This window comes from Pinus tabuliformis, chromosome 7 (genome assembly GCF_031772625.1).
Source record: "Pinus tabuliformis cultivar Carrire ecotype Pingquan chromosome 7, CPIR1, whole genome shotgun sequence".
Lineage (NCBI taxonomy): Eukaryota > Viridiplantae > Streptophyta > Pinopsida > Pinales > Pinaceae > Pinus > Pinus tabuliformis.
In genome coordinates, this window is record NC_142293.1 from 130552793 (window position 1) to 130571345 (window position 18553).

The following is an 18553-nucleotide window of genomic DNA, read 5'->3' on the forward strand; positions in this document are numbered from 1 at the left end:
ACTAAACTCCAATCCTTAGACTCTTCTTGACCAGTTAATTGAATCCCTCTAATTAATAAACCAAGAAGCTTATACCCATGAAACCCGTTGAGAATTTGTCTTGCATAAGCTCAGGGAGTGGGCTTATTAAAGGTTCCAAGACTAGCAGGAGATCTCCTTGGTTTGGGAATCCTATTTAGCCCAATTTATTTTTCCCTAGACTTACACTTACCCTGCATTTATTTTTAATTTGTTATCCATTATCTACCTAGCAAGCAAGCCATTGTATCTAAGAAAGGAGTCATCCTATTCAATATTCATCCCTCATCCATTCAATAAATGTTAAAGATTGTAATACCTAATCAAACATAATCTTTGAATGAGGATTTCTTTAACAAAAGTTATAATGAGTTGATTTATGAGGAAAAGGTAATTGTTCTTGAGTCTTTCTTATCATTGAATGCCTTGTTACCATAAAATGCCCCTCTATACCCATCAAATATATTTTCAAAATGTCTGAAAAGATCATATCCATAGCCTGTTTTCTTCTTGGATATGATGATGGCCAATTAGTCGATGGTACCATATTAGGAATTTTAGATTTCCTTTAACCCACCAAGTGATTTGTCGGATATTAGTTCATTCAATATTTAACATATGTCACTAATGTCGAGTTAGCCCACTATGGTATGGCTAAGCCTTCCAGACATTAGTTTGTCCTTGTTGATTGTTTGCTTTACTTTTAGTTTGACAATTTTTCAAACCTACATCTACAAAATCAAGATTATAATGGAAATTTCATCTTTGTCATTCATTGGACTCTAATTCTCAAAAAGTATCCCCAAAATCTGGGTGATCCGTAAACTACCATGGATATTCCACTAGATAGTTTGTCATAATAGATCTGATAAAACTATATTTAAAATATGAAATTATAGATGATTACAATTGTATTTGTTTTTAGATTTCTGGCTCTCTAGAGTACTATTAATAGTGCATGCATGCAAATTAAAAATTATGTAGCCAATAGAGACAAGAAAAAAAAATCTCTCACACACATTTGACACAAGATATGACTTGGAAATTCCTTCCACTGGAAAAACCTAGCTGGATGGTGAGGCTGTTTTGCTCTCTTCCTCTGAATGGAAAATGTCTACAAGTACAAAGAAGTATGGCTTGTGGCTTGTGGGCTACTACATTACACAAATCCTTTGTGTGTGTTTTATATCCTTTCCTTCTCGACTATTTTTTCTTAGTTATGGAACAAATGCACTCAAAAGAATATAACCCCTTTTCCTCCTAGTGGCCCAGTTATAACAAAACCTGATAGCTTTCTCGTGGTTAGGTTTGACTACCTCAACTCCTAACTAGAGTTACACTATAGATTATATGAAGTTTATTTCTTTTTATTTAACCATAAACAAAAAGAAGAAGGTAAAAAGTAAAAAGACTTAACAAAAATTAAAACTAAAAGAAAGTTGAGATTAAAACAACTAAAACCTAAACAAAGATTAAAAGAACTAGCCCATAAAACTAAAACGTAAAAAATAAATTTAAAGAAACAGTGAAAGGAAACATTCATAAAAATTTATTTATAGAACACATGCATGGTAATTTTTTTAATGAAGAGACGAAAAATAAATGAAAACAAATGTTGTGAAAAGAAAATGAAACGCTACAGAGCATGGGGAATTAAGACTAGTAAATGAACGTTCTTTTATTGCTTCACTCACTATTCTGACAACATGTAGGTATATGGCAAGCGGGGACTCCTTTGAATCATGTAATCTAATGTCTTTTATAGATCTTGTTTTGCAATTGATGGCTTCTATCTTCCTTGAATGACCGTCGCATGAATGCCAAACAATTGTTTTCATTTTATTCGTTGGTAACTGTCATCAATCTTTTAATCTTTATTAAGTTAGGCTCATAATCTATTATTCCCCTTTAATAATTTTAAGTACATGTCTATTAAAAATTTTCACTTATTGGCAATATAAGTTTATTTATTCTTTTCATTAGATTTTTTTCTTGATTCTTCTAACTTATTTTCAATTATTTTTTAACTAATCCTATCCAACTAACCTAGATCCATCTTAAATAAACTCCATATATAAATATTTTTAAAATAATCATTTCGAGCATACTCATATCAAAAACATAAATTCAAAAACATGAATTGCAACTAGCCAAATAACTTTTCATGTTAAGCTTATATTCACCTATTCATCTTTTGACTATCTTTTAGTTAAAATGCTTATCTTCCCGCCACAACGATGATTTTCCCATAAACATTTGTATACGTGGGCATTGAGCATGCTGCAATAAGGAATTATCCTTATTAGTCCCTGCCATCTGGCAATGGCTAGGGACTATAGGAATCGAAAAGATGGTATTTAACATTAATTTCACTTGCTTACCATTACAAATGACAAGTGACTCTTATGAATAACCACCCTTTTAAAGAAAAATTATTTTGATAGTCTTATTTAGCCTCTTCCCGAGGCGGGAGGGGCTAAAACATAGGTTATATTCTTTTTTCCGTCGGCATTTGGAATTTTTGCGTAGCAGAGTAAACTAATGCTACGCATTAGTTTAAAACATTAAGTGTTATACTGAATTAAATTAAACCTATAGCAACTGAATTGAATTAACCCTAAGCTCATAAGCTTCATGGAAAGGTCGGGAAGGTCAGAGACTTGGCATGTCCATCTATGAAGGCTTCTGTCTAGTGCGTCTGTCGCCTACCACGTACCACCGCTTCAATCTAGGTGCCATTCCATAAACTGGAACAGTTGTCCCTTTTGCCAGATTGCATAAGAGAGTTTTCCATAAGCCAAAGTCCTTGAGTCTTCGGAGTCCATGAGTCTTTGGATAATAATGGAGTCCAGTCCCTTGCTAATACTCTGATGAAGCGCTCCACCGTTTGGCTGTAATGTTGTGGGCTATTGGAGCAATTGAGGCCACTAGCGTGTCTACTGACCTGCATTATGAAAGCATACATATCGAAAGTTAAACAGGTAAACCACCTATCGCTTAACTGATTGATATAGAGACTTGAAGATGAAATCATTTTGAAACAACAAATTGCTGCCGCAATTCTTCTACTGTTGTGCAAAGATCCCTATCACAGAGATCAATATCAAGAATTAATGGATTCTGAATATTTATTCCCATCCAATAGGCTCAAGTAATTGATTAATTTGGTATAAACCTAAAAAATGCTACATAGAATTCAATTTTCAGAAACTATTGGCCTGAGGCCTGCAAATCAGCTTAAAGAAACATGCAGCTATGATAAATTGCTCTTACTCTGCACATCTTGTTACAACACTATTTGCTGTAGCAGAAAGCTCCATCTTTTCATGCGTTGCAGTTTCCTTAATTCTCTGAGCAGAATGCTACATGCTGTTATTATTTTTCTCTGCCAGTCATGGCAGCCTCCCTCTCTGTAACAGGCGATGGACAACAGCCTTCCCAATGTTCAGCCACGTGTCTCTTGCATGCACATCGACCGGCTGAGAATGAAACAACACACACTCAGAAGAACACTCTTAAATATATCTACCGTTAAGTATCACTGTATACTTCTAATGAGCAAGCCAACTTAAGGACTGTTCATGTTAGAAATCTACATAAGTCAAACAAGCCTCATGTTGAAAACACCTTTAACTGGGTGTTGATAAAACTCAGATAGATCTGAGAACCATTTAAAGGCATACTCAGAAGACTATCTTGGCTTCTTCTAAGTAGCCACAGGTACAAAATAATTCATGGGTAACCTACGAAAACTATAGACATTGCATGCAAAAACTATCTATCACTGCGTGATTTTAATAGCATTAAAGAAGTGATGGCCAAAGAAAAACAGCAAGTCTGCACTGAATAAATTTGAAAATATCCTTTTTGAAATCACAGTATCAATTGAACCATGAATTAATGCAAAAGCATACGACAATATGTATGCTATGATGACTGTATGGCTATATGTACTCCAGACGACTGTCCGTTTGTATCAAGTTCTTACACATTTTCAAACTCTTTGAATATCAAATATTTGAATTTCTGCTGGGAAAAATATATTTGTATCAAAGGACACAACTTAATTAAAGAGAAACACATATTTTAATGGAACGATGAGCTTCAAAGATTGAAGCATTTATCTGGGAAAGGGTTAATAAAAGCATAGATATATCTATTTCATGTTTTTCAGCTTAAAAAAGCTTGTCACAGATTGTAAAGGCTTACCTACTTAACAAATTTCACTCAATAAATTTCTTGTTCCAAATTTTCGAAAAGAAAAGTCTTTCATCTATAACGCACAAACAGAAGTTGATTACAATTCTTACCTTCAAGCAAAATTGTCTGGCCAACTCGTCTGATACTTCACAAAAATCGAGGCTTTAAATTTCACCGCAAATGCAAATTATGTTGTGATAACTTCAGGATTTCTGAGAGCATCAGAGCTTGATATTTAAAGAAATATTAATGTACTTTTTGTTTTATGCAATTTTACAACAGGATTAAAAATGCACAGAAACCTGCCCGAATGTTCACTTCTAAATCCCTTTCTACAGATGGCCTCGAGGCAGCCCCGACACGTACGGTATGGCACACTGGAAAACGCTAATGTAGGTCCTAAAAACGCCAGAAGCAGCAGAGAATTCATGATTCCAAATGCCATTATAATCAAATGATTCGGCGTCATTGCAGTGCTGAAGAATATCTCCTCTCTTTCTTATGATGAACACCAACAGTGAGAGCCTTCAAGTTTCGAACTATACTCCAAGTTCCCGAAGCCGAAACTCCAACAAAACGCTTTGAGCTTCCAACTGGCTCTGCGGTTAATGGATTTATCTCACTGAATCTGGCATTATCTCGATTTTATCTTCGCAGGTCTGTAGCAAGCGCTGTAACAGACTCATTCTTAGCTCATTCTGCAACTAAACAAGCCACTAGCTTTGAAAGTCGACATAACATTTCCAGAGGGTGCACCTGTTCAACATGCAAGCCCATGCAAGCCATCGTGCTAATTGACTCATCGCGTTCAGGAGAGGAACACTGAAGTGGCATACCAGAAATAGCATGTATGAAAGACACGTATATCATGCATGTTAATCTTGAACGTCACTTCTCCATTTGAAAAAAGGGATTTATTTAGTGTTGTATATAATTTTGTTTTATTTTTTCGTTATTGTTATAGCAATATTATGTGGGTGTACACGAATATATAGCAAGTCTACTATTTCCGTGTGGGTCCGCTGTTTCATTACCAGAGCTGATATGTTGGCAGTTTCGAAACTTTATTGTTTGCGACTTATGTTTGTCATGATCTCACGCTTCCAAACTTTAAACCGTTTCCATTTTGGCCATTAATCTCAGGTCCATGTGCACGTTGTTCGTTTTGATTGATAAGATTATGAGGAACATAAGCTCTAGCTTTACTACTCCCACGTGCAAGCCCTTTTGACTTGTTCAAAATAGATTGCGGCATGAAAAAGATACTCATGGTTGAGATCTGGCCATACATTGCACCGATCCCTCAAGGCCGTTCCCAGCTTTTCCCTCTGGATAGGTGGTGGATTCGGCCTTGAACATCCATGCTGTTCTCTAAAACAATAACAACTTCAAGTTGGGATCTCTCTCGCTTTTGTCTGAGAAGCTGCCAAAGAAGCTAGCTAAGCCCGAAAAGCAAGAGAAGAAGTATAGTATCTGAGTAGCCAAGCCCAACTATGACTGGCATCAACACGTGGATCGACTAGCAGCTATTATTGAGTGCATCGACTCTTGGATCCACTGCTGGGCACGAGCTAGAGCTTCTTTCTACACTAACCAGAGTTATAGCTGCACTAAGTAGAGCTTGTATCACTGATAAGAGCTTCTAGCGATCACTGAGCTTGTAGAATGATACCGGCAATGAGAAAAAGACTATTTCAATGTAAATAACATTGACTTACCCATGTATGTTTTTATGATCATCGACTGTTTTAATGTAAAGAACATTGGAACCAATTCCAATGGAAAATCTAATTAGTTGGTGTCATTAAATTGCACTGACTGTACTGTTTCTCAAAAATAGATTTCCAGCTCAATGCAGGGACTTGCTGCTTAGCAGCCACCCTTGTTTTGATTTCAAGCCCAACCCAAGCTTCGGATTAACAACTGAAACCAATGCTTATTATCACTCTATTTGTTTGGAACCCTGAGGCGTCTCTAGCCCCACTTTTAACGTTACTCCCGGTCAACAATACACTCCAATGATATTTTCAATGTTCAGATCTCTACCCTCGGGCATCATCAAGATTGCTGCTTCTCTTGTTTATGTAACTGAGCTTTAAAAGTGTATGGAACAACAGTCTCATACGTAAATACATTTCGTTTTAAAATTAAGGTATGTATATGCCACTTGGGCAGTGGGAAAACGCAATATATAAATCATGCCCATTCACAAAGTATCTTGACAGCAAGTGCTTCGATGTTGCCAAGCCTTGGAAAATGCATGCGGTGCAATATGGTAGGCTCTTTATATATGTATATATTAAAAAGGGAGTGGGGAATATCCCACATGAACTGTGGGAGAGAATATCACCATATATAAAGTTGTCATTTAACATGCTTACCGGTTATTAGTCTCACGCAGAGTGTGTGATCGTTTGAAGTTGGAGCTTAAGTGTCACGATTGAAAGTTCCTTTTTTTTTAATGGTGCGAGGTTTTGGAAAAACGGGAAAATTCTTTCCAATTTCTGTCTAGTCAACTTCTCGCCAATTTCTATCTAGTCAACTTCTTGCCAATTTCTGTCCAGTCAATTATGGGAACGCTTCTGTCTAGTCAACTGTGGGAATGCTGGACTTCCTACCAATTTTTGTTTAGTCAACTATGGGAACGCTTCTGTCCAGTCAACTATGGGAATGATGGAACGCTTCAAAATCTACTCCCAAGTTCCAGATTTGCACTTTCAAAGCTCCAAATGCGGGAAGGCTACAAAATCCACTCTCAAGTTCCCGATTTGCACCAATTTCTGTCCAGTCAACTTCTCGCCAATTTCTGTCCAATCAACTGTGGGAACGTTGGAACGCTGCAAAATCCACTCCCAAGTTTCCAATTTGTGCTTTCAAAGCTCCAGAAACTGTCCAAAGCTCTCATTGTCGTTCCCTCTTAAAGTGCAATGTTCATGCGCAGCTCCAAAGTTTCAGGGAGTGTCGGAACCACCGAAACGGGTTTCCTAGCTCAAGTTCCTGATTTGCACTTTCAAAGCTCTGGAAACCATCCAAAGCTCCTATTGTGATATATATATATATATATATATATATATATATATTAAAGAGCAAGTGGGGAATACTGGAATGCTGAAAAATCCACTCCCAAGTTCCCGATTTGCGCTTTCAAAGCTCCAGAAACCATCCAAAGCTCTTGTTGTTCCCTCTTAAAACGTAACGTTCATGTGTAGCTCCAAAGTTCCGGGGCGCGTGGGAACCATTGAAATGGGTTTCCCAGCTCTCAGGAATGGTTCTCGTGCAACATATATATATTAAAAAGCAAGTGGGGAATATTCCAGATGAACTATGGGAGAACAACATGCGGCATACATAAACTTGTATTTCCCACCTAACTCGATTATAGGTGATTAGTCTCGGCAGAATGTGATTCCCTATGGCACAAACTACCCTTGGTCGAGAGCGCACATGAAATTTTATAGTATAAGAAGAGCCAAGGAGTGAAGACACCAAAAGCCATTGTTTTTATTTTTGAAGTAGGAGTTTGGCTTTAACAAAAGGTTAAAAGTTACAATGTGTTTTGAAGCAGGGGTCTTTTGTTAAAAGTTACAATGTGTTTTGAAGTAGGAGTTTGGTTTGAACAAAATCTTTTTATTTTTGAAGTAGGAGTTTGGCTCGAACAAAAAGTTATATGTTACAATGTGTTAAGGTCATGAATGTATATATGAGGACTTTTAAAATAAACATAAAGGGGATTGAGGGACAATGATGTATAAAATAAATATATCATGAGAATGCATATGTTTAAGAGGGTATTGAGGGACAATGATGTAAAAAATGCATATATCATGGGATTGCATATGTTTAAAGGGGGATTGAGGGACAATAATGTATATAAGGGGAATTGAGGGATAATGATGTATAAAATGTATATCATGGGAATGCATGAGAGACCCAAAATGTGTTGAGAGAGACACTGCTTCCAACATTATTATGAGAACAAAAAGGTGAGTCATAACATTCTTTTAGATGGAGAGGGCTCAATGTATAGATTTGACTCTTTTTCTTTTTCGGCCTTTAGACTCATAAGAAATTTAACAAGATAGGCCATGTCACCAATACACCGATGGGTCTTAGAAGACAAAATACACAAAAGTGTTATGAGAGAAAGAGGGCAAGTCTTTCTTCCTTTTGATTATGTGAAGGCATAAGATTTATCATTTAGGCAATAAAGATGGCGCTGGAGATGGGATGACCAACAACCGTAATGGCTTGTGGAATTGTTTTTTAAAAACATCATTGATGAGTATCAACATTAGCTAGGAAAATCAATAATTTAATTTGAGGCACTTGTCTTTACCAAGGGTTTGTGGATGAAGCATTTCAGAAGGGGATGGCTTGTAATATACTTGAATGGATTATATTAAACTAATGATTAGTTAATTAAATTTCGAATAGTCTAATACATTCTAGAAGAGTCACAACTTAATCCACTATATAAATAATGACGATCTAGGGGTCAAGACTACATCATTACACCATAGAAAATTCTTTTTTGGTAAGTGAATGTCTCTTATAAGACTTTATGATTTATGCTTTGTTTTTTGTTTTTCTTGTTTTTGATGAAGTAATATCATTGCTTCTATATAAAACCACCAATAAGGGATAGGGAATATTTTAGGTGGTTGGGAATTCTTTCACTCAGTAAATTTGTACTTGGTTTCAATAAATATAATCCTTCTAGTTGAAAAAGCAAAAAAGAAAATAATAACCTAAGAGATGCACAAAGATACCATAAAGTATAATAAACCAAATGCCTAATAACAATTTATTTTATTTTATTTATTTATTTTGTTTTTTTAATATAATTTTATTATTATTATTATTATATATTTATTTATTTTATTTATTATTATTATTATTTTTTTTTTTGGGTCGAAAGAACTGCATTATATTATCTTCAGTGAAATCCAGAGTACAAAAATAGGCTACATGGCCCCCTTAGCTTCACGACAGACAAATGAGAGAGCAAGGGGTGCCAGAGAAAACAAAAGGTGCAACCAGATAACCATTATTTATGATAGGCTTACTAGCCTTACATGGCAAAAATATGACAAAAAAGACCAAGAACCCGAGATAGTCATGTAACGGATGGTGGTGAGGCGGAAGTCAAGGAGGGTCTGTTGGGAAGCTGACCCGCTCATGCATATGGAAATCAATGTGTTCCACTTGAGCCTCCAAATCACGTAGGCAGTCATTGAGGAACTGTTGGTTGTGGCAGATGCTCTTGAGTAGCTCCATGGTCTCGTTGAGGAAAAATTGGATGTCATTAAAGTAGGCCACCAATTCGTTCAAGTCTTCATACTAGTTCTCTCTCATAATGTCCAGGTTGGCTTGGATGCCTCTCAGCTAATCTGCAATGATTTCCAACGAGGTTGGAGCCTCTACTCTACCTTGTGAATGCTTGCGAGCTTGAGTGACTTCATCTGCCCATTCTCTGCTGACTACATCCTTTGAAGCCGAGCTCGAATCACTAATCTGTCATCCAACATGGCCTTGATGCCCTCCTCCATGACGGGGATGCCCACGCTGTCGAGGCATGACTGACCGCTCTCAAATATCACCAACTAGAATGACCAAAGAGGTTACAACCTCCCAGGAGGAAACAACTACCTGAACATGGCCGAGTAACCACGAACAATGCCATACATGCCCCGCTTTGGCCTTACAGCTCTGGCCAAGCCAGGTCACCCAATGACTCTGCACAAGTGCCACTTCGTTGAAGCCCCTGGGTCACCCTATTCCTCTATCAGTGCTCAACCATAACAGGGGAAGGGTAGTTGCAAGTCTCTACCTAGAAGCACATAACCACACGCTTGATGACATGCTCAATTCCTTAGTATACTCAACCCAAAGATATATAACAAGAAAATTATGAATTGCCTTACTATAAAAAACACCCCCTCCTTCATGGAATTTTCAAAAGGGGCTTGGCAAAGGCTAGAGCCACTGCAAACCCTCACTATCTGAAAGAAAATTGATTACAAAAATAAAATGTAGCCACAGACAGGGCCACTCCCACCATAGGGCAATGGGAAGCACTCACGCCATAGGGCAATGGGCAACGACGACTTACTATGGACCATTGGTGACAACAACACAGGGGAAAATGTTAACCAAATGAAAACAATCACCCGGAAACCATCGAGTACCCACCAACCTAGAGAAATCCTCCTTTGGTGGCTCCCGGGGTTCCACCTTGCACAATCGAACTCAACGCACCAGAGAGGAAAGAAACTGCCAAACGAACCATGATCCCATATGATTGCACAAAATCCCGCCAGATAAACCACAGAACCAGAGTCCAAACATTCTGTCGAGGTCCAACTACCCCATGGCTCTAACAAGCTCACTCTACCTTTAACACTCTTGTTCGCCACCCTACACGTAGTGTTCATCACCCAAGATACAACAACCATTACACGATCACCTATACAGAATATAACAGCCAGAGGCGGTTCTGGAGAGTTTGATCGATTGCCAACCCGTCGCATCACCTTAAGCTGCATAATACCTTCACCTACCGCATGCCTCGTGAGGTAAGCTCCGAGGTGGTTCAACCAAGTGGTGGTACACCCCCATCGAGGTGCCCAATAGCATTTATTAATTGTATAAGAAAATTTCATTTTACATGATTCTACCTTTAAATATTTGTTATTCCAAAGCGTTTTTCCTATGCTTTTGTATAACATGCATGATAGTGCTTTTGTAAAGGTCTCAAATTTCCTAAGTCTTTCACTTGTTCAACCTGCAAAAAAAGACTTCAATTTCTCTATTATGCAAGTTAAGGTAACTCACTTATATTATCATTGTTTTCCTTTTTATCTTTCATTAGTTTATTGATTTGAGACAATCAAGTGTATTCTCCTTTTTGGTATAATTCCTTTATATATTAAAATTTCTCTCAATTCTTCCTCATTCTTTTGATATTGATCCCTAAATTTAATAGTTTCAAATACACAAATATCTCTATATTTCACATTGCTCATAAATGCAACTACAATTTAGTTTACATTAATCACACCAATGTAAACACCAATGGGACACATAACAATTTAGGTACCACTACACTAATCACACCAATGGGACACATAACAATTAACGGTATTGTCCAAAATGTTGCCACCCCCACGTGTACGAAGATGTGGCTAAAGACCCACGCATTTTGCAGGGGAACCCCTCACCACTTTTGAAACCTTATCCTAAACACCCCAGTGACCTCAACATATCATCATAACAAACTTTTGCTACCAAAACGTGTGGAGCTGACCGGCCCACCCCGGGCACCTCGGGTAGAATGACAATATTTGGCGGGAAATTAGACAAGAAGACGATACTGTGCTCCTTTCGTGTGTTGGCGCCAAAATTTAACCCGCAAAATTGCCGCCGTTCCCCTCCGGCGTCACCTCGTTTGGATAACTTTACGCGTTCAATGCATTGTCTTGGGTGTCGTGCAATTAGTAAACAATTATTCCTCGTAATGCTCGTCACCCAATCAGATGTCAGCTAAAACGGCAGCCAATGGATTGTCGTATCTATTCACTTATAATTTATCTAATCATCCCGCAAAATTTGGCCGAACAAAAATGTCGCTATAATTATCTAGTCATGATAAATGACTTAAACCAAGTGGAGGAGCTCAGTCTCAGGGCTTAAAGGCCAAACAGATTCTTGAGAAATATACTCAGTAGTAGTACTCTCTTATTTATCCACAACGTGCTTTTATAGCGACTCTTAGAGGAAGAAAAGGTTGCTGCCTCTGCATTTGGCGAGGCCCACTGGGTAATGTGGAAACTTATTTTGCCAAAATCTAAAACCCGCCAGACTTATGTGATTGCCATTTTTGGAGCAGTCAGCCATCTGCTAAGTACAAAGAGAGCATCCAACGCTGGGCCATCATTTTTGGATTATTAAGTTCTTTTGTCTCTGTCGTTGGCACCACCCTGCCATAATTATAAATTTAAAGCAAAAAAACGCTCACTTACATCTTGCCGAGAATCCGAGGTCGAGGAGGATCTGTTTACTAACGGTAATAACTGCCACTAATTTCTCCATATCGTTACCATCACTATATTCGGCGGAGTGTTCTGGTGGAATGAAGATTGGGCGGGAAACATTCTCATTGGACAGAAGCATATGTTAATGCGGTGGGGGCGTTTTGGAGAAAGCAAATCACTTGCTGTACTCAACGGTCACATTTCCCATTGTTAGTCTTTGTGATACGGGTTGGAATTTCAAAACAGACCCACTAATTGAATTTGACGGTTTTCAAATGTCTGATTTCATAATTTCAAGAAAAGATTTTAATAGTATATTTTTAAGTGTTAAGTCTTTCTGATATGGGTTGGAATTTCAAAACAGACTCACGAATTGAATTTGACGGTTTTCTAATGTCTGATTTCATAATTTCAAAAAAAGATTTTAACAGTGTATTTCCAAGTGCTCAGTGTTTGTGATATGGGTTGGAATTTCAAAACAGACTCACCAATTAAATTTGACAGTTTTAAAATCTCTGATTTCATAATTTCAAGAAAAGATTTTAAAGTATAACAATTTTTTAAAGTGCTAGGTGTCATGGGGAGTTTGTGATGCTAGCATGGACACTCCTTTATAAACACATACTTATATAAATTAAATTATTATTAAATGTTTTTTTCATAATTGCTTCATGATCTATTTTATAGTATTATGATTAAAAATATTATAAAAATTAACTAAATATAGTTTTTTTATTATTATAAAAAATAAAAAATAAAAAATATATAATAAGTTATATATATATATATATATATAGTTTTTTTTAAAGAATGAGTATATAGTTATATTGAAAATTTATCTCTTGATGGAGCATGTATTCCGAGAGTTACATTGTCTTTGTCTCACAAATGTCTAAAATGATTAAAAAACAACCTCTTCCCAATGACAATAAGGGGGGCAAAAGTCCAAAACGAAATCTTCAAATGTTATTCCTATTGTTTCATGGGAGCAGGAGTAAATTCTAACAAATTGCATGCACAAGAAAATGCAGAAACAAAACATTTCTATAAATTTCTAGAAGACAACCCATTGCTAGATCCACGAGGTGCAAGTTAGAACTCAGGACAATAGTTCTTTTCTTCTATGATCTTTCCTACGTCTTGTTACAAGTGGGGAAGGACGCTAATTTTTAAGCGCATCTTAATAGGAAGGAGAAGAAGAGGAGAGCTTATTCTCGACCACCTTACCAACTTCTTCACCATTCAATGCAAGGGAAACGTTTGGGAAAAAACTTGTCAGCCATAGAAGTTTTCTTTGGAGAGTCCTGATCTAGGCCTTCTTCATCTTTTGAATCAGGGGGGACCTTTGGAACAAAAGTATTCTTTGAAAAGCCCTGATCTAAAACTGGTTGTTCCACTTGGACCTCAAAATTCTCTCCTTCTACCTTAGGAACATACATGACTTCAAAATTATCGTTAGAAAGGGGTTGATGCAGGGATTCAAGCTTCCATGTCTATTGCTTCTTATTTTCATGCTTCTTATGTTTCCTTCTAACTGGAATGAATCTTTTCTTATTTTCTCCTTGCTCTTCTTTAGGAGGAGACGATGGATTTGGAGAACTTCGAGAAACTAAAGATTTTTGATAACTTTTACAAAGTGTCCATATTCATGACACATATTACACTTGAAAAGAATTTGTTCATAATCTAGCGTTTGCAGTTAAGACCAAGCATCCCAAATTTAGCTTAAACGCCTCGGGGAGGCCTTTTCAAAAATCCATTTCATCACAAATTATGGCACACGAAAAATTATTCCCATGTGCTATGTCACTGGTAATAAATAGGCCCAGTTTATCTTCTATAACTTTAAAAATTCCCTCACCCCAACAAAGAAGAGGGAGAAATGGAAATCTGATCCATACAAGCGAATGAAATTTCCATCATGGGATTAAATTCCATAGACCAATGAGTGAGAAACAAACCTCTAATACCCATGAAATAAGGACCCAACTTATCGATCTGTTCTCTATCTTTCCGGGTATAAAAAAATGCGTAATACCCATTTTCACTATAACAAATGCTTAAGGGTTCATGATTTGCCTAATTGACAGAAACCCAATCTTTAACAACTTCATAACTTGGCTATCGGCCATTAAAATTTCCTACTAACCCTTTTTTAACACACTCTCCCACCCCTTTGGGCCAATCTCGAGTAGTGGAAGGTGTTACATCAAGCTAACTTGATCCCCAAGGTCTTGTTATGGAAATGGGGTTACAAAATCATTCGATTTTTAAATTCCTTGAAACTAGATTCTAATACCACCATCAATTTTGGCTCATCAAGATCTTTTTGATGATATAAATTTTATCTCAATCTGACTTACGGATAAAAAATTATGGCCATTTAAAGTTGGCCAATAAACCCCTTACCATGTCAACAAAGAACTGCTAAGTGACACCCACGTGGCACCTACATGGCATTCCCACCTCACCTAGTGACTCCATAGCACATATCACCAGCCAACACTCCTGAGGTGGGACAAGGATCACAACCTTCAATTGTCGGGAACTATTCCCATCCCCTAGTCCCATTACCACAATGTTCACACTCTCAAACATTGCCATAATGGGAACCTCAAAGCTCCAAGTTCCCAAGGTCCTATGATGTAGATTATTGTTGTCAATTTTTGGGAAGACCTTCCATTCCTCGCCTCTGTCAACCTCGCATTTCCTTTTAGTTTCACCTCCCCTTTCCTTCTGAGGTTTAAGGTTCGAGATGGCGTCATGCTAACATCATCCCGAGATGATGTCATGCCATGTGTCCCTCTCCAAGGATGCCACGCAGACCATTTTTCCTTCCAACAAGACCATTTTTTCCTGCCACATGGCTATTGGGTCTCTAAATTGTTCTAAAATAACAATCAAGTATCAACATTAACATCAACCGGAGGATTCGTCTTATTATCTCAAGGTAATCGAGAAAATCTATGTAAGAGACTGCCATGGACTAACATTGGTCTTAAGATGATCTATCTTCTAATCTAATGAAATAAATCAACACCGAAATAAAGAATACACTCATATACTCTATCAAATTAATCCGTATTTAACATAACTACAATTAAACCATATGAGAAACTAGGATCCTAATTAAGAAGAACTTGCAATAATTCAATCTAAAGATAAAATTACTCCAATATTTCAAATAAAAATCATACTTTTGAAAACAACAACTAGAAATAACAATCATAACTAAGGAAACAACATGTAGTTACTAAAGAAACAACTTCAATAAATATTGTTCTCCTAAGAGATAACAAGAGTAATTAAATGCTTCATAATTCTCTAGTTCAACCGAAATTTAAACGATAATATCAATCAATTCACTAAGACCAAATAATGAGAAAATTTACTAGACTAATAATACAAATTAGAAGACAATGCCTCGTCCAGGAAGCAGGCTCGAACCACCAAGAGTCAGACTGCCTAAAGAAAACTAAGGTTAATGAAGAAATTGATAATATGGAATTAATCCAAAAGAAAGTCTTCACATTAATCGGTATGAAAAATTACAACGCAAGCTCAGTCACAGTTCTATTCTCAAAATTATGATACTTCTTCCTTCATTTTCTTCTTCTTTCTTTGTGTAGTAGCAAACTCATCTCATTTTATAATACAAAAAATGGCAATTACAACAGAAACTATCTAGAATTTGGAACAATATGAGAATCACATATTCTCATATTGTTCTTCCTTAATTAAAATCAATTCAATATTTTCTAGTGAAGAAGTTGAGAATGTTGTCTACAACTAACTTCTTAATTTAAAACCATCCTCAGTTGAATCTGCCATGTATGCTTTTCAAATGCCATCAACTTCCATCAAACTTTGATATGCTCCCATAACCCCTGTTTATAGTAAAGCCTCCAACGAACATGTTAGCAATTCATTTATGAATAAAATAACTTTATTTAAAACGATATTATGAGAACAATCTTAATTCTTTTAAAACTTGAACTACGCTATGTGATAAAGCATAACTATAAATAAAAAGACAATAAAATAATGTTAAAGCTCAAGATTCTAATGAAAATATATGACAATTACAAGGCTCAACCTTGCCCCCCTGCTAACCTGTTGCATGTCCTCATGCAAAAATATTCTTAACGTGCAACACAGTTAGAGAGTAGGCTTCATATGTCTCCTCTCACCAGTACTTGAATCCATACTTGTCTCTGATTTCTCAGAAAGCCTCATTCATACCACCCTCTGATAATTCATAATTAGTCTAATAATAAGATTACGAGCACCAAATCATCAGGCATCGATACCTGCACCCCATCCAATGGATTCATGGTTTCATCACGAATAAAACATAGGTACGGACCTTGGAAAGGGCTTGTTGGAAATTGTGGAATCGAAATGGTTCTCTATTCTAAACTTCTTTTGATGATCTCACCCATTTTAACTTGGCTCCACTTACTCCTTCTCTTTGTATATCTTTTAAATATTCAAGCCCAGCGGTCAACACCCCTACATGGATGCCCCGAAGTCTGTCAACAACATTGGTCCTCTATGTAAATCTATTATGTGTAATATATGTGGCAAAAACATTTTTGGTTCTCCTCTTAACCAAAAATCACAATTTCGCTCATTTTGTTCATAAGCACTTCAAGCTTTCTTCCACTTTATTTCATTTAAGGAAAATGATATAAATGCTTGAAACTACACATCCCCAACAAAAGGAACATTATTTTCATTCCTTTGTTTGAGAGTAGGAAGTATGCATGTAAAGTTCACATAAAATAAATTGTGTATGCTCATCCTGTTTGTGAAAAGTAGTTATAAAATCCAAAATACGAGTGAACTCATAAGAATGACCATGATATACAACCTTAACCTTAAGCATCAAGTACTGCTCTATTAAGAACAAGGCATAACTACAAGATGGGGCTTTGTAGGTCATGATATATGGAACCATTAAATAAATATGATCTTTCTCCTTCATCAATTTATGGATCTTTTCCTTTGGATTTTGGATTTTATTTCTAGCATAAACCATATTCCCTACTATTTCTATCTGTGTGTGTGTGTGTGTGTTAATGTGCAAAACCATTTGAACAGTTTATGATGTTCCTCCATAGATATTGTATCTTGTCTGTATTAGCTATGATTTATTTCAATACCTTTATCTTAGCTTCTATAATCAGTGGAGGATATAGGGGCACAACATCTATTTGTACCTGTGTTTCCAATAAAACTATATTTTCAGCCTGAGTTTCAGCAGTTTGAAATTCATAAACTTTCCTTTTCTTCTAAGCCTAGAATTGCTTGCCTGCCTCCTTCTGAGGTTGTTGACTTGTTTCCAACTGATTCTTCAATTTCTAAACCTTCCATTTCAACAAAAAATTTTCCTTTCTTAGAGAAATAATTCTTGGAAAAATTCTACTCTTCTTCCTACTTTTCTTAGCTATAGTACTTTTATCATTTCGAGACAAAATAGTTGGAAGATGATAGATAACGGAGAAATGAACCAAGAGGCCTAACTTGGTCATTTTTCAGTCTTTTTGAGCCCAAGAAGAGCCTAAACAAGGCTTTTTAGGTCTTACGGACATAATGACATCATTATTTTTGTGATTTGAGCATTGTATGTTGAACAATTTGCAGGGTCAAGTCCTTTTGTGTTGCAAACAAAGACTGGTTTGAGGCCATATAGAGACCTTTTTTAGCACAAAAAGAGCTTAGACAAGGGTTTTTTAGCCTTCCAAATGCATCTGCAACATCTATTTCTTCATTAGAGCAACGAATTTTAGTCTATTCTGAGTATGATTGTGGGAAAAGACCATTTCAACACTTCATCAAGAAGTAGTTGGATTTGTGCTTCTTGATCTCAGAATGAGTACGAGCACCTATTGCCACATTCAATGAGAGAGTCTTTCTATTTTGACACCATCATTTCTTTGCTGAAGGGAGTCAACTTGTGAGTGAGATTTCTTTGAATGAGAACGTTTCTTTGAAGGAGAAATAATGCCACTCTAGAAGGAGGTTTACTTTATGAGCCATGGATTTGTAATGTACTCTTTTTGTTGCTAAGATCAATAAAGCAACCTAGCTATTGGTGCAACGACTAGAGATCAATGTTTCATGAAATGCTCGCCCCCCTGGGATCAAAACCCGAAATCACGAATCGTAAGGATCTGCAGGTGATCCTACCACCAAACTGCGTCCCGAAAATTCGGAAACACGGATCAGGCCGGAAAAAATGATCCCTGGCCTGTGGGAACCATCCAATCGGATTTGTGTTTCCGTATGCTCGAGACATG